This window comes from Lolium rigidum, unplaced genomic scaffold, assembly GCF_022539505.1.
Source record: "Lolium rigidum isolate FL_2022 unplaced genomic scaffold, APGP_CSIRO_Lrig_0.1 contig_30022_1, whole genome shotgun sequence".
Classification (NCBI taxonomy): domain Eukaryota; kingdom Viridiplantae; phylum Streptophyta; class Magnoliopsida; order Poales; family Poaceae; genus Lolium; species Lolium rigidum.
In genome coordinates this window covers 343,099-370,822 of record NW_025900124.1, presented here as the reverse complement: position 1 = coordinate 370,822, position 27,724 = coordinate 343,099, and the positions used below count along the sequence as shown (strand labels likewise).

Sequence of the window (27,724 nt, the reverse complement as noted above, 5' to 3'; positions counted from 1 at the left end):
CGACACGTACGACCGAGCAGAGCCGAGGCGCCCCGCCTCATCTCACATCATCTTTCGTCTTCATCGATTTCTTCCTTGATCGAGCTCTCTCGCCGTGCAGCCAAGCCCCTGTCTGAATCGGGCGAACGTTCAGATTCCATTTGGTTCTTCAGTTTCCTGCGTCCGATTCCTTCGCATCCAGTAGCGGCATGGCTTCCATCCGGCCGTAGCTAGGAAGCTCAATGGGGAGGCCTGGATGTGTACCAGCGATGGCGGCGGCTATGGTGACGTTCTTGTTGCTGCTGTCTACAGTTTCACAAGGAAGACGGACAGGTATCTCGCACTTCGCTGCATCACCACAGGCTTTTTTGTGATTTTAGTAGTTTGTTCTTTTGGGCTGGAGCTCCCTCCAGTATACCAGATATTTGTTCCCAGAACAAGTACATGAATTATTATCTCTGTTGACATACTGCTCTTCAGTAAAGATGAATGTGTACACTTCTTACTGAAATTTCTAGTGTTTTTTCTCTGTGATCAATAATTATTATTGAGTTCATGTATCATCAACTGTACCAACCAAATGCTCTAATGATAACAGAACCCAGTGTCAAGAGCAGCGAGCAGACTTTTGTTTTTAACTATAAATACTCTAGCCAAGACTATAGTGGAATATGCCGCAGCTGTAAGTTACTTGCCCCAAATTTTTCTCAGTATGCCATGAGTTCCATGCCCTAGGGTTATTATTCACAAATTACTGGTCTTTAGTTCAATGTTGGAATCCCCTTTCATTTTCAAATCTCATACATATTTAAAGCCAAAATAAAGTTATCCCTGCAATTTTCTCATTCGAAGGTATATACGACGGACCTAACAGCTTGGACATGCTCAAGATGCAATGACCTTACTCAAGTAAGATATCTAAGAGTACAGTGTCTGCTGATTGTGTTTCCTGTATTGTTTGTTTTATTTTCAATTTTTATTGAAATCAATACGAAATTCTCGCTTACAGGGTTTTGAGGTTAGATGTATAATCGTTGATGTCCAGAACTGCTTGCAGGTCTGTATGCTACTTGGTACTACCTTTGCGTGATATAGTTCCTAAGAGCATCTCCAGCCGCGTCCCCCAAAGTGTCCCCCAAACCGCGCCGGATTGAGCGTTTGGGGGACGTGTTTCGTTCGTGCCGTCTTTGGGGGACGTCGCTCCCCAGTCGCGTCCCCCAAACAAAAATTCGGAAATTTTAAACTTAACGAGATTCGATTAAGATTCGTCCAAACTTACATAGATTCGAACGAAATTTGACTAAATTTAAACTAAACCTAATCTAGAACCACTTGCGGCGGCCGGAGGCATCGTAGTACTGCTGGAAGTTGTACATGTCGTCGGTGACGACCTCCTGCTTGACGCGCTCGCCGACGGGCTCGTCCTTCACCGCGCCGCTTGGTCCTGCCTCGCCGTCGTCAGTGAGGTCCATGATGTCTACGGGAGCTTCTATTCTTGTAGACAGTGTTGGGCCTCCAAGAGCAGAGGTTTGTAGAACAGCAGCAAGTTTCCCTTAAGTGGATACCCAAGGTTTATCGAACTCAGGGAGGAAGAGGTCAAAGATATCCCTCTCATGCAACCCTGCAACCACAAAGCAAGAAGTCTCTTGTGTCCCCAACACACCAAATAGGTGCACTAGTTCGGCGAAGAGATAGTGAAATACAGGTGGTATAAATAAGTATGAGCAGTAGCAACGGTGCCATAAAAGTGCTTGGCGTGTAGTTGATGGTGGTGGTATTGCAGCAGTAGTAACACAGTAGTAGTAAACAAGCAGTAGTAACTCAGCAGTATTTAGGAACAAGGCCTAGGGATTACACTTTCACTAGTGGACACTCTCAACATCGATCACATAACAGAACAGATAAATGCATACTCTACACTTTTGTTGGATGATGAACACATTGCGTAGGATTACACGAACCCTCAATGCCGGAGTTAACAAGCTCCACAATAATGCTCATGTTTAAGTAACCTTTAGTGTAAGATAGATCAATGCTACTAAACCAAGTACTAGCATAGCATGCACACTGTCACCTTCATGCATATGTAGGAGGAATAGATCACATCAATATTATCATAGCAATAGTTAACTCCATAATCTACAAGAGATCATGATCATAGCATAAACCAAGTACTAACACGGTGCACGCACTGTCACCTTTGCACACATGCAGGAGGAATAAACTACTTTAATAACAAATCACTAGAGTAGCACATAGATAGTAGTGATACAAACTCATATGAATCTCAATCATGTAAAGCAGCTCATGAGATTATTGTATTGAGGTACATGGGAGAGAGATGAACCACATAGCTACAGCGAAGCCCTCAGCCTCGGGGTGGATTACTCCCTCCTCATCATGGAGGCAGCGATGGCGGTGAAGATGGCGGTGAAGACGGCGGTGGAGATGGCTCCGGGGCAATTCCCCGTCCCGTCAGGGTGCCGAAACAGAGTTCCGTCCCCGAATTGGAGTTTCGCGATGGCGGCGGCGCCCGGAGTCTTTCTCGGAGTTTCGTCAATTCGTATCGCGTTTTTAGGTCGAAAGGGGTTATATAGGCGAAGAGGCGGCGCAGAGGGCTGACAGGGCGGCCTCACCCTAGGCCGGCGCGGCCGCACCTCGGCCCGCGCGGCCCTATGGTGGGGCCCCCCGGCTCCTCTCCGACTCTTCTTCGGTGTTCGGAGCCTTCCGGGGAAAATAGGAGGTTTGGCGTTGATTTCGTCCAATTCCGAGAATATTGCCCGAACAGCCTTTCCGGAACCGAAACAGCAGAAAACAAGCAACCGCCTTTCGGCATCTCGTCAATAGGTTAGTTCCGGAAAACGCATAATAATGACATAAAGTGTGAACAAAACATGTAGATAACATCAATAATGTGGCATGGAACACAAGAAATTATCGATACGTTGGAGACGTATCAGCATCCCCAAGCTTAGTTCGCTCGTCCCGAGCGGTAAAACGATAACAAAGATAATTTCTGGAGTGACATGCCATCATAAACTTGATCATACTATTTGTAAAGCATATGTAGTGAATGCAGCGATCAAAACAATGTATATGACATGGGTAAACAACTGAATCATAAAGCAAAGACTTTTCATGAATAGTACTTTCGAGACAAGCATCAACAAGTCTTGCATAAGAGTTACTCATAAAGCAATAAATTCTTAGTAAAGGTATTGAAGCAACACAAAAGAAGATTAAGTTTCAGCGGTTGCTTTCAACTTGTAACATGTATATCTCATAGATAGTTGTCAATGCAGAGCAATATAACAAATGCAATAAGCAAGTATGTAAGAATCAATGCACAGTTCACACAAATGTTTGCTTCTTGAGGTGGAGAGAAATAGGTGAACTGACTCAACAATAAAAGTAAAAGAATGGTCCTTCAAAGAGGAAAGCATCGATTGCTATATTTGTGCTAGAGCTTTGGTTTTGAAAACATATAGAGAGCATAAAAAGTAAAGTTTTGAGAGGTGTTTGTTGTTGTCAACGAATGGTAATGGGTACACTAACTACCTCGCCAACCGGACTTCCAAGAGCGGCTCCCATGAATTATTTTATTTTTGGGTGGCACTCCTTCCAACCTTTCTTTCACAAACCATGGCTAACCGAATCCTCGGGTGCCTGCCAACAATCTCATACCATGAAGGAGTGCCTTTTTATTTTAGTTTTATTATGATGACACTCCTCCCAACCTTTGCTTACACAAGCCATGGCTAACCGAATCCTTCGGGTGCCGTCCAACAATCACATACCATGGAGGAGTGTCTATTTTTAGTTTGTTAATTTTGGGACTGGGAATCCCATTGCCAGCTCTTTTTGCAAAATTATTGGATAAGCGGATGAAGCCACTAGTCCATTGGTGAAAGTTGCCCAACAAGATTGAAAGATAAACACCACATACTTCCTCATGAGCTATAAAACATTGACACAAATAAGAGGTAATAAATTTTGAATTGTTTAAAGGTAGCACTCAAGCAATTTACTTTGGAATGGCGGGAAATACCATGTAGTAGGTAGGTATGGTGGACACAAATGGCATAGTGGTTGGCTCAAGTATTTTGGATGCATGAGAAGTATTCCCTCTCGATACAAGGTTTAGGCTAGCAAGGTTGTTTGAGGCAAACACAAGGATGAACTAGTACAGCAAAACTCACATAAAAGACATATTACAAGTATTATAAAACTATACATCGTCTTCCTTGTTGTTCAAACACCTTACTAGAAATTATCTAGACCTTAGAGAGACCAATTATGCAAACCAAATTTTAGCATGCTCTATGTATTTCTTCACTAATGGGTGCAAAGTATATGATGCAAGAGCTTAAACATGAGCACAACAATTGCCAAGTATCACATTACCCAAAACATTTATAGCAATTACTACATGTATCATTTTCCAATTCCAACCATATAACAATTTAACGAAGAGGAAACTTCGCCATGAATATTATGAGCTAAGAACACATGTGTTCATACGAACCAGCGGAGCGTGTCTCTCTCCCACACAAGCATGATGTAATCCAATTTATTCAAACAAAAACAAAAACAAAAGCACACAGACGCTCCAAGAAAAAGCACATAAGATGTGATGGAATAAAAATATAGTTTCAGGGGAGGAACCTGATAATGTTGTCGATGAAGAAGGGGATGCCTTGGGCATCCCCAAGCTTAGACGCTTGAGTCTTATTGATATATGCAGGGGTGAACCACCGGGTGCATCCCCAAGCTTAGAGCTTTCACTCTCCTTGATCATAGTATATCATCCTCCTCTCTTGACCCTTGAAAACTTCCTCCACACCAAACTCGAAACAACTCATTAGAGGGTTAGTGGACAATAAAAATTAACATGTTCAGAGGTGACACAATCATTCTTAACACTTCTGGACATTGCATAAAGCTACTGGACATCAATGGATCAAAGAAATTCATCCAACATAGCAAAAGAGGCAATGCGAAATAAAAGGCAGAATCTGTCAAAACAGAACAGTCCGTAAAGATGGATTTTATTAGGCCACCAGACTTGCTCAAATGAAAATGCTCAAATTGAATGAAAGTTGCGTACATATCTGAGGATCATGCACGTAAATTGGCATAATTTTCTGAGCTTCCTGCAGGGCAGTGGGCTCAGATTCGTGACAGCAAAGAAATCTGGAACTGCGCAGTAATCCAAATCTAGTACTTACTTTTCTATCAACGGCTTAACTTGGCACAACAACACTCAAAACTAAGATAAGGAGAGGTTGCTACAGTAGTAAACAACTTCCAAGACACAAATATAAAACAAAGTACTGTAGCAAAATAACACATGGGTTATCTCCCAAGAAGTTCTTTCTTTTTAGCCATTAAGATGGGCTCAGCAGTTTTAATGATGCACTCGCAAGAAATAGTATTTGAAGCAAAAGAGAGCATCAAGAGGCAAATTCAAAACACATTTAAGTCTAACATGCTTCCTATGCGTAGGAATCTTGTACACAAATGAATTCATGAAGAACAAAGTGACAAGCATAAGAGGATAAAACACGAGTAACTTCAAGATTCTCAACATAAAGAGGGGAAACTTAATATTATTAAGATGCATATAACCATATTTCCCTCTCTCATAATAACTTTCAGTAGCATCATTGATGAAATCCACAATATACCCATCACTTAAAACATTCTTATCATGGTTCATATGCATAGAAGTATCATTAAATTCGGCATAAGAAGAGTTATTCTCATTAATAGTAATTGGAGCAGGATTATTATCAAGAATTTGAACATGGTAAACAAGTTGCATATTAAGGGAATTGTTTTTGGTAACCCAATCATGACTATGACAAGTTTCATAAGGATAGTTATAACCTATATCATAGCATTCTTTATAATAATCATCAAAGATCGGAGGCACAGTGTCATCATAAGAAATAGAATAGTTATCTTTCATAGTCGGTTTATCCGTGACCATACCATCATTGTTATTAGAAGGAGATGTATCAAGAACATAATGACCAGTAGCAAAAGGATTTTCAAACACCTCTTCCCCGAGCTTAGAGCTTTCTATATCATTATGGGAGGAAGCATGGATAGCACTGACACTATGGCAATTATTATCATCATTTTCAGAATTAGTTTCCCAGAGATTTGTAATATCAAAAGTAGTGTGCTCATTCAAATCATGATCGCTAATGTATGTAAAGGGCATAGGAAGATCATCGTATTCAGATTCATTATCACAATAATCATTAGGAGCAACATACTTACGGTTACCTATTGTTATCTCATATACGCGGGGATATGATGTTACCTCTTTCTTTTTATTCCCCTTCTTCTTCTTCTTCATTCCCTTCTTCTTCTTTTTCTCTTCCTTCTCCTCGTTCCCTTCTTCAGGAAGAAGAGGCTTGAAGGGTGGCTTGTCCGCATAACCTGATTTACTTTCATAAACAATAGAAGAAACTTGGGAGGATCCCTCCTTTTCGTTAATTAGTTGAAAACACACAGCGGTCCTATCATATTTTGGCAAGGTGTCATCTTCTAAAATATTTTGTATGTAAGTATTTGTATGGCTATTATCAATGCAATAAGAAAAACACCCATGCAGGACATCATCAATATCAAGATCACTCATATGTAACAAAGAGATTTTTCTCGACAGCTTCTTCACACCCCAAAAATAAAGTAAGTTCATCATGCTGATTAGGAGTAATTTCATCATCACAATACAAATTTGCAGCACTCATTGGGTTCAAAATATCACCGGAGGAGCATTGAAAATTAAAATGACCCACTTCATGGCAAACTTCACAAATAAAAGGATAGAGGGCACAAACTTTTTTACCAAGATCATCTAGAGCCCTAAACCACTTTCTAGTTTTTTCATTAGCATGATGGATGCAATATTCATCTTTGATTTGATTAATTCCACAAGGTCTATGTATTCCACAAAAATTAACATGCTTATAGGAAATAGCATTCTTAGGAGTTTGAGCATGCTTGTTGCAATAATTAACAACAATTTCATTCTTCATGCAAGCCTCTTTAAAAGGTTCATGATACTTATCAAAATTATTTTTAGGCAATTCAAAATGAGAAGCAAAGGCTTTATAAAGATTTGCAGCAACTTGAGAGTCAAGACCATAAGTAGCACTCATATTTCGAAATTTATCGGTATCCATGAAAGCTTCAATGCATTCATAATCATAATTTATACCTGACTCTTTACCTTCATTGTTCTCCCATCCTTCAGCCGTTGTCCTCAATCCGATCAAGGAGGTCCCACCTAGCTTCAACCTCCTTGCTTGTGAAAGATCCCTCCGAACACGCGTCCGGATAGTCCTTGTGTTGTCCCGAAAGTCTCGCATAAAAATTGTTAACAATAACATTACGGGGAGCTCATGAATGGGACATTTGAACATTAGAGATTTCAATCTCCCCCACGCTTGAGAAATACTCTCTCCATCACGAGGATAAAAGTTATAAATATAATTCCTATCAATATGCACTTCATGCGGAGGATAAAATTTAGAATAAAAGAGAGATGCAATTTCCTCCCAACCAAGAGAATGCCTATTCTCCAACAATTTATACCAATGCGCCGCTTTACCAGACATCGAAACGGAGAATAGCTTCTTCCTCACTTCATCCATAGAGATACCTGCACACTTGAATAACCCGCATAATTCATGCAAAAACAGTAAATGATCTCTAGGATGGACAGTTCCATCCCCTTTATAGTGATTGTCCATAACACGTTCAATAATTTTCATAGGTATTTTATACGGAATACTTTCAGCAGTGGATTCAAAATATCGAAGCATCATTAGAGTTATCGCATATGGGAGATAAAGCATTATCGTAACAAATTTTCTCCCCTAAAGATGGGAAGCTAAAAAGATCACAAAAACTAGCTTCCCCAAGCTTAGACTTCTCCATAGCATTAGCAGTAATTGCATTCATACTAATAACATCGCTACTAGCATGCAAATGAGGTTCCATTGGTTTTTTAATGTTTGCACCAAACAATTCTAAATCAGGAAAAAGATTAAAAAGCTCACTAAATTTTTTGTTGTTTTCCATTATGCCTAACTAGTGTAAACAAGAAACAAAAAGATGCAACTCGCAGGATCTAAAGGAAATAGCTTTGAGCACTCACACAACGGCGCCGTAAAAATACTTTACCCGAGACCGTAGTATGAGAGCCTTTTTACCTTTCCTCCCCAGCAACGGCGCCGTAAAAGTGCTTGATGTCTACGGGAGCTTCTATTCTTGTAGACAAGTGTTGGGCCTCCAAGAGCAGAGGTTTGTAGAACAGCAAGCAAGTTTCCCTTAAGTGGATACCCAAGGTTTATCGAACTCGTGGAGGAAGAGGTCAAAGATATCCCTCTCATGCAACCCCGCAACCACAAAGCAAGAAGTCTCTTGTGTCCCCAACACACCAAATAGGTGCACTAGTTCGGCGAAGAGATAGTGAAATACAGTGGTATAAATAAGTATGAGCAAGTAGCAACGGTGCCGGAAAAGTGCTTGGCGTGTAGTTGATGGTGGTGGTATTGCAAGCAGTAGTAACACGAGTAGTAGTAAACAAGCGAGTAGTAACTCAGCAGTATTTAGGAACAAGGCCTAGGGATTACACTTTCACTAGTGGACACTCTCAACATCGATCACATAACGAACAGATAAATGCATACTCTACACTTTTGTTGGATGATGAACACATTGCGTAGGATTACACGAACCCTCAATGCCGGAGTTAACAAGCTCCACAATAATGCTCATGTTTAAGTAACCTTTAGTGTAAGATAGATCAATGCTACTAAACCAAGTACTAGCATAGCATGCACACTGTCACCTTCATGCATATGTAGGAGGAATAGATCACATCAATATTATCATAGCAATAGTTAACTCCATAATCTACAAGAGATCATGATCATAGCATAAACCAAGTACTAACACGGTGCACGCATCGTCACCTTTGCACACATGCAGGAGGAATAAACTACTTTAATAACAAATCACTAGAGTAGCACATAGATAGTAGTGATACAAACTCATATGAATCTCAATCATGTAAAGCAGCTCATGAGATTATTGTATTGAGGTACATGGGAGAGAGATGAACCACATAGCTACAGCGAAGCCCTCAGCCTCGAGGGTGGATTACTCCCTCCTCATCATGGAGGCAGCGATGGCGGTGAAGATGGCGGTGAAGACGGCGGTGGAGATGGCTCCGGGGGCAATTCCCCGTCCCGGCAGGTGCCGAAACGAGTTCTCGTCCCCCGAATTGGAGTTTCGCGATGGCGGCGGCGCCCCGGAGTCTTTCCGGAGTTTCGTCAATTCGTACCGCGTTTTTAGGTCGAAAGGGGTTATATAGGCGAAGAGGCGGTGCGAGAGGGCCGACAGGGCGGCCTCACCCTAGGCCGGCGCGGCCGCACCCTGGCCCGCGCGGCCCTATGGTGTGGGCCCCCCCGGCTCCTCTCCGACTCTTCTTCGGTGTTCGGAGCCTTCCGGGAAAATAGGAGGTTTGGCGTTGATTTCGTCCAATTCCGAGAATATTGCCCGAACAGCCTTTCTGGAACCAGAAACAGCGAGAACAAAGAACCGGCCTTTCGGCATCTCGTCAATAGGTTAGTTCCGGAAAACGCATAATAATGACATAAAGTGTGAACAAAACATGTAGATAACATCAATAATGTGGCATGGAACACAAGAAATTATCGATACGTTGGAGACGTATCAGTCCACCAGCGGCTTGCCGGAGTCGCGGATGGACAAGGCGATCGCCGCGTCGAGGTCGCCCCTCCAGGCGTCCTTGTCGTTCATGGACGCCAAGAACGCCGCCCGCAGACCTGGGCAGTCCTCGGGGTCGCCGCCGCCGGCGATGAGCCGCTGCTGCCGCTCATACTCCGCCGGCAGCCGCCGCTCGCGACGCTTCCTCCGGCTCCTCCTTCACCTCCGGCTTCGGGATGAGGAGGGCGCCGCCGCGCCTCCCTTGCTGCCGCCGGCTGCCGCTGCCGCTGCCGCCACGCCTCGTGTTGGCGGGCGTCGCCGGCTCCTCCTTCACCTCCCGTTTGGGGACGGTGTACGGCGCCGACCGGTAAGACGAGGACGGCGTCGATCGCGCCGGTCCCGAGGAAGAAGAGTGCGAGGAGGACGAGTACGTCGTCCTCCTCGGCTGCCATTGAGGAGACGGCGGCGGCGACGACGGCATCTCCAGCCTTGGAGCGCCGTTGCGGATGCCGCGGATGACGTTGTCGAGGGTGCGCCCCGGAACGCCCCAGAACAGGGCGCGGCCGTCCTTGTTCCAGCTATTGGGGCTGCCGACGAGCCCCTCGGTGCTGTGCATCTCGATGTCGTACTTCGCCTTGAAGTACGTCGTCCACCAGGCGTCGTTGTTGTCAACCGCCCACGTCGGATCCAACCGCTCCTGGGCGGTGAGTTGAGCCCGATGGGCCTTGACGGCGTCCCACCATTGGTCCGTGCGCGGCTTCGGCGGCGGCGGAACGCCAATGCCGTTCACGGCCATCTTCCAGCCACCGCTGCTTGGTAGCCGCATGTCCGGCGGGACTAGATACCGGGCGTGGTACAACGCCCACGCCTCCACCACGGTGAGGCTGCCGCGGCCGAAGCCGTTCGCCGCGGCGATCTTGCGGGAGGACGAGCTCGACATTTTTGGAGAGACGAGGAGAAGATCTGGGAGGGGGGAGGCGGCGACGACGAGAAGGTTTGTGAGCGGTGAGAAACTGCAGGGCGTCTTTAAACAGCGGCGGCAGCGGGTGGTTGCACGCAATAACGCCGGCGCGGACGGCCACGCGGCCATGCACGACGAGACGCGTCCCTGCATCGCCTGAGAAAACAGGGACACCATTAACGTTGCTTGACCAAAGGTAGGCGACGGGGTTTTAGGCTTCCGAGCCGCTGACGCGTCGGGTCCGCGTCGTTCGCCTCGCTTTTCGTTGTGTCCGGCGTGCCCGGTGCGTCCCCTGTGGGACGGGGACGGGCTCGGGGCGCCGGACACCGTATGGGGGCGCGTCGGACAAAAATGGGCTTTGGGGGACGCGGCTGGAACGGTTTTTTTGTCCGGCGCGCCCCAAATCCCTTTGGGGGACGCTTTGGGGGACGCGGCTGGAGATGCTCTAACGCTTTCCCTACCAATCTCATATATAAGGACATCTCCAACCAAATTTTCCGCGTGCGTCCGTTTGCGTCGGACGTGGACGCAAAAAAGATCGTTTTTTCGCATCCGTTTGCATCTGGGGTGTCTCCAGCGGCTCGACGCATTTTCACGTCGGCATGAATTAGGATGTTTGAAAACAACAAAATAGCTCATAGTTATTACATTCAAATTTTTAAAGTCTACATGAAAATAAGATGGCATTCCTTTAGGTTGTCTTCATGGCTAGCCAATGCTCCCTGATGCTCAATCAGATCTGCAGCCGTTTGCATACGGTCTCGTCCGTGACTTCTATATTCATATGCAGATTGTCCTCTCAAGATAAAACCCCAGGGAGTGGCGCAACCAACTCATCTTGGAATTTCTAGTGGTTCTCATTGCGACCATCAGGACGTTCGTTCTCAACGATCATGTTGTGCAGGATCACGCAGCATGTCATCACCTCATGCATGGTCTTCAGCGATCATGTTTTTGCTGGGTGACGGACAATTTTCCACCGAGCTTGGAGCACACCAAATCCTCGCTTCACATCTTTCCTGCAAGCCTCTTGCATCTTGGCAAACCTCATCGTCTTCTCCGAGTTTTGATTACGAACACTCTTCACCAGTGTGGCCCAGTCAGGGTAGATATCATCAACAAGATAATATGGCTTGTCATATTCATTTTCATTGGCCTCGTAGTTCACCCGGGGAGCTTTGTCTTGCATGAGCCTGTTGAAAACCGGTGATCGGTGCAACACATTGATGTTATTGTTAGAACCCGTCATGCCAAAGAATGAATATCAAATCCATAAATCTTGAGATATGACAGCTTCAACAATGATAGTCCGTCCCTGCACATGCCCGTTGTACTGACCCTGCCATCTATATGGATAGTTATTTCACTCCCAGTGCATGCAATCTATGCTGCCAATCATTTCTAGAAACCCTCTAGACTCGTTGATAGACAACAGCCGCCTTGTATCCTCAACAGTTGGCTCCCTACAATTATGTTGTCCGAACACGGCAATCACGTCGGCAAAACCTGTACATGGCCTTAAGGCAGGTGCTCTCACCCATTCGAAGATACTCATCGAATATATTAGCAGCCATTTCATATGATGGCATGCGAATAGCCGCGAAGCATTTTTGGTAGGAGGTGAAGCCTAGTGCACCTGTTGCATCGGGCCTGCACTGAAAGTAGGGGTCGTACTGTCTGACGGCACGTAGAATGACCATGAACAGCTCCCTTGACATCATGTACCGGCACCGGAACATTTTTTCCTTGAACATCGGATCAGTGAGGTGAAAGTAGTCCCTGTGGAGCCGGAGGTGCCCTTCCACTCTGTTGCGCGGCATGTCTTTTGACTGGCCCTTGACAGAGCCCCGGTGCACCGGCCCCTGGTTTGAAGTGAACTCGTGGATCATGGAGGCTGCAGTAGTTGCCAATGTCTGCGTGGACTGATCAGACTCCTCGTCGGAAAAGGAGTCAACGACCTCCGCGCGGAACTTGTCCAGCATCTTCCACATGTCCATCTGCGTGGGTACGAACTGCGGATCAATGGCCGCGCACAATAGCGCTGAAAACAGGAGTAAGACACCTACCGGCGTAATTGACCGAACATGCCATGGGCGGCGAGGCCGGTCGGCGCAACCGGCAATGTTTGGCCCCAAAACAGGCGACATGTGCGCGCCGGAGCCTACTCGACTACGATCCTGCTCTCCCGAGCGTCGAGAACCGAGCCGACGGCGAGTACTGTGGCGCTGCGGCGGGACAGCGGTGGGTGGGGTTGGGGTGGTGGCGTCGCACTAGGGCAGCAAAGAAGGGGAAAAAGAAGCAAATCAAAGCGCTCGATTTCGCTGTCCCTGACTTGCGGCCGGGTAAGAAAAGGAGGACGCCGCACGAGCGCGGAGCATCCACGGAGACGCAAACCTGTCGCATATTTGGACCAGGTTTGCGTCATCGCGGATGGCCCGATCACTTTGCATCGCCCGCTGGAGGAGGGTTCAGACGCATTTTCGCTCACGGCGGACGCAAACGGTCGCTTAGCGTCGGTTTGCGTCGCCCCGTTGGAGATGCCCTAAGGACTAAATTATTCTTACGATTAAATAATGTGATAGGCATTCATCGGTGTTGATCATAAACTCAATGCCATCATTGTTGCAATCTGGGGAACGCAAGAGAATGTGGTTTGGGATAATTTCGCATAGATTTACTATTCTTGCTTACTGACTTTTGTTGAAGCTATGAACTTTTCGTCCCTCTCTACTAAATTTTAAATTATCTCACTCAGTGTGCAGAACTGGATTAGGGACTTGGTATGGAAACAGGTTGATCTAAACTATCAAAACATGCCCGATGCAAATGTCTTTGGCATAAACTTGATATATTTACAATCTCCATTTTTAAGACTAGGATGTGCCTTTTTTTTATTTTCTGATTTGTGTTTTGGTTAAAGGTATTAGAAGATGTAATATTGACACGTATACAATATGGTGTAGTGCACCACTCGTATACGTGTCCAACTCTGTATTGCCCTGCGAGGGGCTATTCCTTGCTATATTAACACGTAGCCGGTGGACCGAAAGGTCTACACCGTTCCACCGTACAACAACAGAAACCTAACATGGTATCGAGAGCTCTTCCTCTCCGTTCCATCTAGCGCCGCCGGTGCTGCTTGTTGCCGCGCCGCCAGGACCCCTATCGCCAGATCATCAGGACCAGAACATTGATCGTCGACGAAGGGATCTTTTCCCTGTCTTCGATCGTCAGGACCCAAGACCGTTTCTTTTCCGTCGCCGTTTTTTTCCTGTCGCCAGGAATCGATCTCATCGCCAGTTTTCACTTTCCAGGAATCAATTTCGTCGGCTCGTTCTCGCAGGAGTTCGAGGGCGATCTGATCTCAGTCAACACCACGAACCAGCTGTACCATGAACCCTCGTCCAGCTGATGGCTTCATCTTCTACTTCGTCCGGGTCGACCAGCATTGGTGCCTCGCCGGCCATGAAGTTGACCCGCGAGAATTTCCTTTATTGGCAGACTCAGGTCCTACCCACCTTGCGAGGTGCTCGTGTCAGAGGGAACTGATGTCGCCCCATCTGAAACTTTGGAGGCTGAAGATGAGAACAAGAAGAAAGTGTTGGTTCCAAATCAGGCCTACGATGCTTGGGTCACCATAGATCAGCAGGTGGTCAGTTTCCTTGTCAACTACCTCTCCGAGGATGTGCTGCCCCATGTCTTCGGTCTTCATCATGCCGTCGATGTGTGGCGTGCGCTGCATAACATGTACTCTACTCACACCAAGAAGCCTCCGAACTCGATGCTGCCGGCGATGATGATGAGCTTAAGGATTATATCTTGAACGGTCTTGATGGCACGTTCAACAACCTAGTTGCTGCCATTAATGTTGTTCCTTCCACTTCTCTCAATGACATGTGCTCTCAACTAGTGTCCTGCGAGAATCCTGATGATATGCTCCAATCTACTGGCCAAGGACATGGGGGTTTTACATCATCTGTCAATGTTGCTTCTCGTCGTCCTTCCTATGGGGATCCACCTCCACGTCCTTTCCAACCTCCATCATATATCCCCCCTACACCCACTTACCAGCCACCGTACATGCCCCCCACACCCGCCTATTAACCACCCTATGTTCCTCCTACACCATACCAGGAGCCGTATATGCCTCCCCCGTACCAGCAACAGCCCACCTATCCTCACTACCAACACCCATACACGCCACACACACCCTACCATCAGCCATACATGCCACCACCTATGCGTTAGCTCCCTCCACCACCACGCCAGCCACCACCTCCCCGAAAACGTAGTCAACCTAAGCCGGAGCAGTTGCGTCAGCCCAAGGGGGCGAGGGAAGAAGGACTGTATAGCCACGCCTTGGCAGGAGGGTGTTTTCTGTCAAATATGTAAGAAGGGAGGACATCAAGCTGGTGATTGTTGGTGGCGCTATGGTGATGATGATGATGAGGACACTCCCCCAGACCACACCAAAGGTGTCTATGGTGTTGATACAAATTGGTACATAGACACTGGAGCTACCAACCATGTTACTGGACAACTCAACAAGCTTCAAGTCCATGAGCCTTATCAAGGACGTGATCAAGTTCACAATGCTAGTGGACAAGGTATGGATATTGCACATATTGGTCATTCTGTTTTGCACACCCCAAATAGTTATATACAACTCCATAACATACTACATGTTCCTGATGCTTCCATGAATTTACTTTCTGCTCATAAAATTGTTTTTGATAACAACACCTTTATGGAAGTTCACCCATTATTTTTCTTGATTAAGGATCATGTAACGAAGCAAGTCGTGTTTAAAGGTCCTTGTCATGGTGGCTTATATCCTGTAGTTCATGTTCCTTCAGAGTCTTCCAAGCATGCACTAGTCACCATCAAGTCTTCGTCTTCTACGTGGCATCGTCGTCTAGGATATCCTTCATCTTTTATTGTTCAGCAAATACTTATGAAGAATAAGCTTTCATATTCCTCAAAAATAAATCCTTACATATGTGATACATACCAACAGGCTAAGAGTCATCAGCTACCCTATCCTGTTTCTACTAGTGTGTCTATTGTTCCTTTGGAACAAATTTTCTCTGATGTATGGGGTCCAGCTCCTTTCTCTGTAGGCAAACATGCATATTATGTAAGCTTCATTTATAATTTTAGCAAATTTACTTGGATATATTTGCTTAAGAAACGTTCGGATGTGTATCAAGTGTTTCTTGATTTTCAACAATATGTTGAGCGCCAATTTGGTCGCAAAATTCTCACCATGCAAACTGATTGGGGAGGTGAATGAAAAATTAAACGGGTTTTTTCAACGTGTAGGCATTGTTCATCATGTATCATGCCCTCATGCTCATCAACAAAACGGCTCTGTTGAACGCAAACACTATCACATTGTTGAAGTAGGTCTTGCTCTACTTGCCAATGCTTCCATGCCTCTCAAATATTGGGATGATGCCTTTATCACAGCTGATACCTTTATCATAGCCACTTTTCTCATAAATATGCTTCCTACCAAAGTCCTAAATTTTCAGACTCCCACAGAAAAACTTCTTCAAATCAAACCCAATTATGAGGCACTTCGAGTTTTTGGTTGTGCTTGTTGGCCCAACATGTGTCCTTACAACAAACATAAACTCTCTTTTCGCTCCAAACGTTGTGTTTTTCTTGGATATAGTCCTCGTCATAAAGGAGTGAAGTGCCTTGATGTGACCACTGGTCGCATCTATGTCTCTCGTGATGTTGTGTTTGATAAGAATCTCTTTCTGTTTGCTTCTCTCCATCCTAACGCTAGTTGTTGTCTCCGTGAAGAACTTCTTCTCCTTCCAAATGATAACTCATCTTCGGAATCTAGTGATAGGGGTGTGCATACTAATGATCATTATTTGCAGATCCTCCTCAGGTTGCAGCTGAAGACACTCATGCACATTCTGGAGATCAAACTAGTCAAAATTGTGAAGAAAATGCAGAAAACAACACATCAAATAATGCCTCAGACCAGGAGAACAAGACAGAAGACAACAGCAGCAGTGGCAGCGATCACGAGGCTGATTCTAGGCAGAAATCTCCCTTGGATCCCACGCCGACGGCACCTGACGCGCTTGTCTCTCCCATGCGTGTGTCGTCCCGCCTGCACCAACCCGCTGGCGCCACGTCACGGCTGGAGACGTCACCCGCATGCACGTCGTCTGGCGCGCCCCCGTTCCCCGCTGCCACATCGCCACGGTCCAACTCCTCTGCCGGGCCCGGTCAGCTTTTGCCTTTACTACAGCGCAAGGAGGAGATTCTCCCGCCCCCCGCATGCATCTGCTGGACCATCCAATAATGACCCAAATGATGACTCAGCCAATGATGAGGACCATCATGATGACATCGACAACTGTGCTACTGTTGATTCCTCTGCACATGTTGCTCCCTCTGGATTTTCTGCTCCGCCTGCTGCTGCTGCTCAACCTGTGGGTTGTGGCTACACCTGGAGTTCAAACTCGTCTTCAAAAAGGTATACACTGCTAGAAATGCTTTCCTCGCGTCTACAGGAGAACCAACAAAACTCAATGAGGCTCAAGCTGATCCAAATTGGAAGCTAGATATGCAAGATGAATATGATGCTTTTCTTGCAAATAAAACCTGGCACCTTGTGCCTCCAAGCTCCAACAAGATTGTTAATGATTGCAAATGGGTTTCTCGCATGAAGAAACATGCTGATGGCACAGTGGACAGGTACAAAGCACGTCTTGTGGCAAAATGATTCAAGCAACGGTATGGTATAGACTATGAAGATACCTTTAGTCCAGTTTTAAAATTGCTACTATGAAACTTGTTTTATCTATATCAGTCTCCAGAGGATGGAGCTTACGGCAACTAGATGTTAAGAACGCCTTTTTATATGGTGTTCCGGAAGAGGAAGTTTACCTGAAGCAACCACCTGGTTTTGAGTCTTCCGCTACTCCAAATTATATTTGCAGACTTGACAAGGCTTTATATGGTTTGAAACAGGCTCCTCGAGCTTGGTACTCTCGGCTAAGTTCCAAGCTCCACACCCTTGGTTTTCTTCCATCCAAGGCTGACACTTCTCTGTTCTTATATAACAAGTCAGGTCTCACTGTGTACATTCATATTTATGTTGATGACATCATAGTGACGAGTTCCTCTGATCAGGCCATCTCATCTCTTGTTTATAATTTGAGTTCAGAGTTTTCTCTTAGGGATCTTAGAGATCTTCATTATTTTTTAGGACTTGAAGTTCATCAACAGTCCAATGGTTTGCTCATGAATCAGGAAAAATATACTACAAATTTATTGACGCTTGTTGTGACCTCCTGCACGCCATGTCCTACACCACTTTCCCCTGCTGATACATTGACCTTGATAGATGGTTCTTCTCTTGGCCGTGATGATATTACTAGATATCGGAGTATTGTTGGTGGTCTTCAGTACTTGACAATGACTAGACCGGATATTGTTTTTTCAGTTAATAAGGTATGTCAGTATCTTCATGCTTCCACAACTGCACATTGGACTGATGTCAAGAGGATTTTGAGGTATATTCAGGGCACAAGCCGAGTTGGTCTCACTTTTCAGAGGTCTTCTTCCACTCTTTTAGTGCCTATTCCGATGCAGACTAGCAGGTGATTTAAATGACAGACGCTTAACTAGTGGATTTGCTATCTTTTTTGGTCTCAATCTTATTTCTTGGAGTGTCAGAAAACAACCTACATTGTCTCGTTCCAGCACATATGCTAAATATAAAGCACTTGTAAATGCCACTTCTGAGCTTATTTGGGTTGAAACTCTTGTTCAAGAACTAGGTGTAACACTCGAGGAGAAACCATGCTTATATATGGTGTGATAATCTTGGTGCCACCTACTTATCTGCTAATCCAGTTTTTCATGCTCGCACTAAGCATATTGAGATTGATTTTTTCTTTGTTAGAGAACGAGTTGCTAGCAAGCAACTTGATGTCCGGTTTATTTCCAGCAAGGATCAGATTGCAGATGTCTTTACCAAAGCTTTATGTACCAAGAAACTCAATGAGTTTAAGCATAATCTAAACCTCTTCTAGATCTAGATTAAGGGGGTATTAGAGATGTAATATTGACACGTATACGATATGGTGTAGTACACCACTTGTATACGTGTTCAACTCTGTATGCCCTGCGACGGGCTATTCCTCGCTATATTAACACGTAGCCGGTGGACCGAAAGGTCTACACCATTCCACCCTACGACAACAGAAACCTAACAAAAGGTTCATACTGGATTTTACTCTGCTTACAATTATACACTTTTACGTCCGGTCATCACAAATGATGTTCGCAAGGCAAGGAAATTATATGGAGATATTAGCATAATAGTTACAGGGCATTCAATGGGAGGAGCTATAACTTCTTTTTGTGCACTTGATCTTGCTGTAAGGGCATCTCCAACGGCTGCGATCCAAATGGACGCGTTGGACCGTCTGTTTTGGACGTTTGGATGGCCGCGCGGACAACGCTCCGCGTCCGCGTGTCCGTTTGGATCGCATGCTGCGCCCAATGCAGCAGCCACCTAGTTGCCCATTTGGTCTATTTTATTGGGAAATAGGCCATTTGATCACACATATGTATAAATAATATTTAAAAATATAGAACAATATCAAATAAAATGTAGCATGATCAAGAAACGAAGGGGCCGGGGCAGTCGGCGGGGCTGTTGACCTTGGAGGAAGGGGTCGGGTCACGCACGAGGCGGAGCTTCCTGCCGAGGCCGTGCCGGCGCCCGGGACGATCATGTGCCCATCCGGGATGCCTATGTCAGTAGCCCCCGAGATTTTGCTTGAATCATAGAGTCGAGTAAAATTTCCATCGTAAAATTCATCCATAATTCTTCGAGTTACTCATAAATAATTTATTCGAGATGTATATATCTTGTGCAGGGATAATGGTAGATGGGGTTGGTTCATCTGACGGATCAGGTACCAGTTAACTGCTCTCGTGGCAAACCCGTAAAAACCTACTTCAAGGTCAAGTCCCTGGACATGACCTCGGAATACTGGCGTAATTCGTAATGTGCCGCTTTAGGACTTAATCATGAATCGAATCCCAGTCGTATTTATAAAATCCACAGCGCGTCCGCTGGGAATATTTCTTCGCATCTGTTGATACGGAAAAAAGTAGGAGAGCGCATTCGGGCGCGATACCACGCCACTCAGGACAGAACCCGGGGTCTTACCTTCGTAAAGTTTTACGGCATCTAGAGGTTCTATCGCAGCTTACGCGCTCTAGGAATATATTGTCGAGTACCTTTATCAGTTGTTGGAATAGCCAATTTTGTCGATTCATATAATGATAATATCTTTGATACTCCTGATGGGAGTACATGACGAGTTATATGTAACTCGAAGATGTATAACAATCATTTCTCTGTGTATTTTTTCTATTTTCCTCTGCATATTCTATCGGGTGCGCGACCAGCGCTCCCGATGGGAGTAGCCCCCGAGGCTACAGTCGAGTATTTATACTTGGCTGTAGGCTCAACTTGTATTGTTGCTTTCTTAAATATTTTAAAAGCGTGACTTCTCTTCCACCTCTAACTTATCGGGTGCGCGACCAGTGCTCCCGATGGGAGTAGCCCCCGAGGCTACAGTCGAGTATTTATACTTGGCTGTAGGCTCAATTTTTTTCTTCTTTGAACAACCATATATTTCTGTCCTTCATACTATTCTCTTATCAGAAGTACAAATGATACTTCTGATAAGAGTAGCCCCCGAGCATTTGGGTAAATACTTGTATTTGATCAAAGGCTCTCGAAGTTATCTCATTTGGTTCATCGACATTCTTCCTGCCGCTAGTTTGAAGGAAAACCATCCGCAATTTTTCTATGGTGACGTCAATGCTGACGATAGCCACGAACTTTGTGTTGGAAAGGTGCGAGTCCTGTCATGTCACTGATCAGTGGGTCCAAACTTCTGCGCCGTTGACACGTCGCAAGAGTGGGGGACACACGTCCTCCGCCTTTTCCGGCACGCGCGCTGTAACACCTGTCCAGTAACTTCAGAGTGAATAGAGATTTGTACCCCTATTAACACGTGTAAGGCACAATATCTATTCTCCCTTCATCAAATGGTGCGACGGATCGAATGGCTCGCTATAAATCTTCCCCTTCGTCCTCGTTTATCCCCCTCGCTGCGCCGCTCACCTCTGCCTTCTCTCTCTCAAAATCGCCATTGCCGTTCTCAAGCTCCACACGCTCCCATTCATCTCCGTTCTCCCTTTCCGCTAGCCTTGATGCCACCGCGCACGAAACTCACCAAGCACACCGCTCCAGGAACCAATCCACCGATGGAGAATGCAGAGATCTCGGGGTGGGAGAGATCTAAGATCTCCCACCAGGATCTGAAGACCCTCAAGACGCTGGGGCTGATGAAGAAAGAAGACTCGCTGATCTTTCCTGGCGACGAAAGCTTCCTGACGCCTCGGATTGGATATCGGGTAACTTTCATCGACCACCTCATTCGCGGCCTCTCCACACCTATCCACGAGTTCCTTCATGGACTTCTGTATGTTTATGGGATTCAGCTACATCAGCTGACCCCCAACTCCATCCTCCATATATCGATTTTCATCACGTTGTGCGAGTGCTTTCTCGGGACCCATCCTCATTGGGGCTTGTGGAAACACATTTTTTTTTATCTCCGGCGCAACAGCTCTCTCAATATCGCCTACAATGTGGGCTGCGTTGTCATCTGCGTCCGACCCGAAGTTGACTACTTCGACGTCAAATTCCCCGACTCCGTCCAAGGATGGCGCCGGAGATGGTTATACGTCCAAAAGGAGTACATCAACTCGCAGGAATACAACATCGCTCCTTTTGACGGTGCCGCAAAAATCCTCTGGCGCCGATCATGGGACGTCGAAGCTACCGATGAAGAAAAAACGGCGACAGATGCTCTGATGAAGCGCATCCATGAACTTCAGAACACCCGCGGTAAAGAAATGTCGGGTGTTCAAATCACTGCCCACTTCCTTAGGATCAGGGTGCAGCCTCTGCAGGCTCGCAAAATCCCCTCTGGATGTATGCTGGCGAGGAAGATGTTGATCGCGTATCCAAGGACCTCTCTGTGAAGGACTTGGAGAGGCTTGTTCGACGTTTTTCTTCGCTGAGCAAGAAACAGGAGGTTCCAACCTCCTATCGCGTGGAGCTGTATAGTGGCAGCCACGCCCTTCCCAAAGTAAGTAACTTCTCTCTGGAATTGTACTTCTATTTTGCGTCTGCTTTCTTGTTTCCTTATTTTTTCCATGGTGTTATTTTTTCGTCTACAGAACCATCAAGTTCTATCTTCTCTTCCTCCCCTTCCTGAAGGTGGAGAGGTGGATGAGCGAACCATCGTTACCGACGAATCGCAAGAACCCTCTCGTCCTGAGAGAGAAGTTGCAGGATCTCACAAATCCGCGGCTTCCTCCGAAAAGAAACTGAATCAAAAGCTTCTGAATCAGTGCATTCTCCTCCTTCCGCTATTTCTCCAAGGAACAAGAGGAAGAGGAGTGATGTCGAAGATTCCGGCACCTCCAAGCCCAGTGGGTCACCTGCCGAGGAAACTTCTCCTGAAGAAGAGGGTACCTTCTGCCCTTACGACGACGCTGCTCTGTTAGCTCGTAAGTTTCGCCATTGCTTACTTTTTGCACAACTCTTGCGAATATCCTCACATTTCTATATTGACAGTGGCAAAGAAGAAGAAGAACATACGGCTAATGTGACTGCTCCAACGAGCACATCAAATACCGTAATTCTTTCGGAAGCACGCCGCGCTGCTGAAGAGTCTTCGCCTCCCCTTCAGCAGAATGTGGAAATGTCGACTCCGACAGCCAGCCCCCTTCGCCCCTTCGCCAAAGATAATAAGGACTGGGGTCGACGAGAGTCACGAAATCGTAGCTGGGGGTTCCTCGACTCCTCTCCTGAATGATGTAAGTATTCTTGTTACTATCTTATTTCGTTAGTCTTATCTTTTACCGTTTGCCCAGTTGTTTCCCTCTGAACTTGCTTCTCGACTTTCTTTTTGTAGCCTCTGATGAAGCATCTCATCAAACTCAGCACCCAATTCATTGGGTATCGTGATTCCGCCAAAGATTTGAAAGGTAAACCTTGTTTTGTTCTGAATAAGATGTTCTGTTTTTCCCTCGATTAATCCATGTTGTGTTTTGACTATAAATTCATGCATCATATCCTTCTGTTAGAGGCCCTCGACAAATCCAATGAATGTGCTGACGCTCACGCTATTAAACTTGAGCAAAGTGAAAAGGCTCGCGAGAAGGCTGAACAAGATGTTGCGTCTGTTGAAGGTCTTCGCAAGAGGCTCCAACATGCCGAGGATGTTCTTAGCGACAAGGTTGCCCAACAGATTGCGCGTGAAAACGCCATCATAGGTCGCTTGGAGTCTCGAAACCGGCGGTTTGTTAGTAAGTTTTTCCTCTTATCTTCCAAGCTTCTTCTGAGACTGGCTCTCTTCATATTTTGATGAACTCGAATTTTGTTCCAGCAGGAAAAATAGGTGAAGATTTCACCCTTCATGAAGCTGAGGAGGATCGTCTTCTCGAGACCCTCTCAATCCTCGAGCTTCATGGGGATCTGGCGCGCACCAACATTGCCGATGCGTGGGCTGCGTTCACGCACCTCTTCCCTTGTTTCTTCCCCAAGCAGACACAATCGAAGATTTTCTCCGAGCTTGCCAGGCGCTTCCTTCCCCAAGAAGACCTTGCGTTGGTGTTTCAACAAGAAAATTTGAAGGTTGGAGTCGAAGAAACCATTGCTCTGGTTGCTGACAGCCGCCAAGATGTCAATTGGGCGAAAGCTGGCGAGGCCAAAGGAATGAACAAGGAGAAGTGGAAGGCTTTGGTGAAGGCTGCAAATCCTCACTCGAAGAAAATCCTCTCCTTCTTGGGGTACAAACCAGCTGCTTCTACCAGTGCTGCCAAGTGATGTCTACGCACGCTTCTATTCCTGTAGACTGTGTTGGGCCTCCAAGAGCAGAGGTTTGTAGAACAGCAGCAAGTTTCCCTTAAGTGAATCACCCAAGGTTTATCGAACTCGAGGAGGAAGAGGTCAAAGATATCCCTCTCAAGCAACCCCGCAATTACGATACAAGAAGTCTCTTGTGTCCCCAACACACCTAATACACTTGTCAGATGTATAGGTGCACTAGTTCGGCGAAGAGATAGTGAAATACAAGTGATATGGATGTATATGAGCGGTAATAACAATCTGAATAAAGATGGCAGCGAGTAAACATGCAATAGAACTGTAAATAAACGGAGATTCGATGCTTGGAAACAAGGCCTAGGGATCATACTTTCACTAGTGGACACTCTCAACATTGATCACATAACTGAATAAACAAATACTACTTTCTCTACACTCTCTTGTTGTTGGATGACAAACACCATTCATTGTGTAGGGCTACAAGAGCTCCCTCAAGCCGGAGTTAACAAGCTCCACAACATTCGGTGTTCATATTTAAGTAACCTTAGAGTGCATGATAGACCATTGCAATTATACCGAGTACTAACATAGCATGCACACTGTCACCGTCAGGCTATGAAAGGGGGAATAGATCGCATCAATACTATCATAGTAATAGTTAACTTCATAATCTACAAGAGATCACAATCATAGCTTATACCAAGTACTACATGATGCACACACCGTCAACATTACATCATGAAGGAGGAATAGACTACTTTAATAACATCACTAGAGTAGCACATAGATGATATTCAACTAGATCACAAAGCTCATGATCACATAAAGATCACATGGGAGAGAGAGATGAACCACATAGCTACCGGTACAGCCCTTAGCCTCGGGGGAGAACTACTCCCTCCTCATCATGGGAGATAGCGATGGCGATGAAGATGGTGGTCGTGTCGATGAAGATGACTCCGGGGGCAATTCCCCGTCCCGGCGGCGTGCCGGAACAGAGACTTCTATCCCCCGAATCTTGGCTTCGCGATGGCGGCGGCTCTGGAACTTTTCTCGTATCGTGGCTTATTGGTATCGAGGTTTTAGGTCACCAGGGCTTAAATAGGAAAAGATACGGAGTCGGAAGGGTTCTGGGGGGCCCACACAGTATGGGGGCGCCCCCCCCCCCTCTGGCGGCGCCGCCATACTGTGTGGGGGCCCTGGGCCTCCCCTCTGGCCCCTCTTCGGTGTTCTGCAAGCTTCGTGGAAATATAAGATCGTGGGCCTTGATTTCGTCCAATTCCGAGAATATTTCCTGTGTAAGATTTCTGAAACCAAAAACAGCAGAAAACAGGAACTGGCACTTCGGCACCTTGTTAATAGGTTAGTTCCGGAAAATGCATATAAATGATGTAAAGTGTGTATAAAACATATGTGTATCATCATAAAAGTAGCATGGAACATAAGAAATTATAGATACGTTTGAGACGTATCAAGCATCCCCAAGCTTAGTTCCTACTCGCCCTCGAGTAGGTAAACGATAACAAAGATAATTTCTTAAGTAACATGCTATCATAATCTTGATCAATACTATTGTAAAGCATATGAGATGAATGAAGTGATTCAAAGCAATGGTAAAGACAATGAGTAAACAACTGAACCATATAACAAAGACTTTTCATGAATAGTACTTTCAATACAAGCATCAATAAGACTTGCATAAGAGTTAACTCATAAAACAATAAATTCTAAGTAAAGGCATTGAAGCAACACAAAGGAAGATATAAGTTTCAGCAGTTGCTTTCAACTTTCAACATGCATATCTCATGGATAATTGTCAACATAAAGCAATATAACAAGTGCAATAGGTAAACATGTAAGAATCAATGCACACAGTTGACACAAGTGTTTGCTTCTAAGATAGAAAGAAGTAGGTAAACTGACTCAACATAAAGTAAAAGAAAGGCCCTTCGCAGAGGGAAGCAGAGATTACTATTTTTGTGCTAGAGCTTTTATTTTGAAAACAAGAAACAATTTTGTCAACGGTAGTAATAAATCATATGTGTTATGTATAAGACATCCTATAAGTTGCAAGCCTCATGCATAGATTACCAATAGTGCTCGCACCTTGTCCTAATTAGCTTGGATTTACATGGATTATCATTGCATAACATATGTTTCAACCAAGTGTCACAAAGGGGTACCTCTATGCCGCTCGTACAAAGGTCTAAGGAGAAAGATCGCATTTGATTTCTCGTTTTTGATTATTCTCAACTTAGACATCCATACCGGGACAACATAGACAACGAGATAATGGACTCCTCTTTAATGCATAAGCATTCAACAACAGATAATATTCTCATAAGAGATTGAGGATTAATTGTCCAAACTGAAACTTCCACCATGATTCATGGCTTTAGTTAGCGGCCCAATGTTCTTCTCTAACAATATGCATACTCAAACCATTTGATCATGAAAATCGCCCTTACTTCGGACAAGACGAACATGCATAGCAACTCACATGATATTCAACAAAGGTGTAATAGTTGGTGGCGTCCCCGTAAACATGGTTACCGCTCAACAAGCAACTTATAAGAAATAAGATACATAGCTACATATTCTTCACCACAATAGTTTTTAAGGCTATTTTTCCCATGAGCTATATATTGCAAAGACAAAGAATGGAATTTTAAAGGTAGCACTCAAGTAATTTACTTTGGAATGGCAAAAAAATACCATGTAGTAGGTAGGTATGGTGGACACAAATGGCATAGTTTTTGGCTCAAGGATTTGGATGCACGAGAAGAATTCCCTCTCAATACAAGGCTAGGCTAGCAAGGTTGTTTGAAGAAAACTCAAGTATAAAATGGTACAGCAAAGCTTACGTAAGAACATATTGCAAGCATTATAAGACTTTACGCTGTCTCCTTGTTGTTCAAACACCTTAACCAGAAAATATCTAGACTCTAGAGAAACCAATCATGCAAACCAAATTTTAACAAGCTCTATGTAGTTCTTCATTAATAGGTGCAAAGTACATGATGTAAGAGCTTAAACATGATCTATATGAGCACAACAATTGCCAAGTATCAAATTATTCAAGACATTATACCATTTACCACATGAAGCATTTTCTGTTTCCAACCATATAACAATGAACGAAGCAGTTTCAACCTTCGCCATGAACATTAAGAATAGAGCTAAGAACACATGTGTTCCTATGCAACAGCGGAGCGTGTCTCTCTCCCACACAAGCATGAATTTATTCATAGAATGAAAATAACAAAACGAAAATAAAAGCACACAGACGCTCCAAGTAAAGTACATAAGATGTGACGGAATAAAAATATAGTTTCATTAGAGGTGACTCGATAAGTTGTCGATGAAGAAGGGATGCCTTGGGCATCCTCAAGCTTAGATGCTTGAGTCTTCTTGAAATATGCAGGGATGAACCACGGGGGCATCCCCAAGCTTATACTTTTCACTCTTCTTGATCATATTGTATCATCCTCCTCTCTTGACCCTTGAAAACTTTCTCCACACCAAACTCAAAACAAACTCATTAGAGGGTTAGTGTATAATCAAAAATTCACATATTAAGAGGTGACACAATCATTCTTAACACTTCTGGACATTGCTCAAAGCTACTTAAAGTTAATGAAACAAAGAAATTCATCAAACATAGCAAAACAGGCAATGCGAAATAAAAGGCAGAATCTGTCAAAACAGAACAGTCCGTAAAGACGAATTTTTCAGGGCACTTAACTTGCTCAGATGAAAATGCTCAAATTTAATGAAAGTTGCGTACATATTTGAGGATCACGCACGTAAATTGGCAGATTTTTCTGAGTTACCTACAGAAGGGGCTGCTAAATTTCGTGACAGAAAGAAATCTGTTTCTGCGCAGTAATCCAAATCTAGTATCAACCCTACTATCAAAGACTTTACTTGGCACAACAATGCAATAAAATAAAGATAAGGAGAGGTTGATACAGTAGTAACAACTTCAAAGACACAACAAAACAGTAGCAAAATAAAAACATGGGTTATCTCCCAAGAAGTGCTTTCTTTATAGCCATTAAGATGGGCTCAGTAAT

At 44.9% G+C, this 27,724-nt stretch overlaps 1 pseudogene; it reads left to right on the top strand.

The window, feature by feature from the left end:
* The first annotated feature begins 248 nt into the window (after positions 1-248).
* LOC124680852 overlaps positions 249-27,724 on the top strand; it is a 59,546-nt pseudogene continuing 32,070 nt past the window's right edge.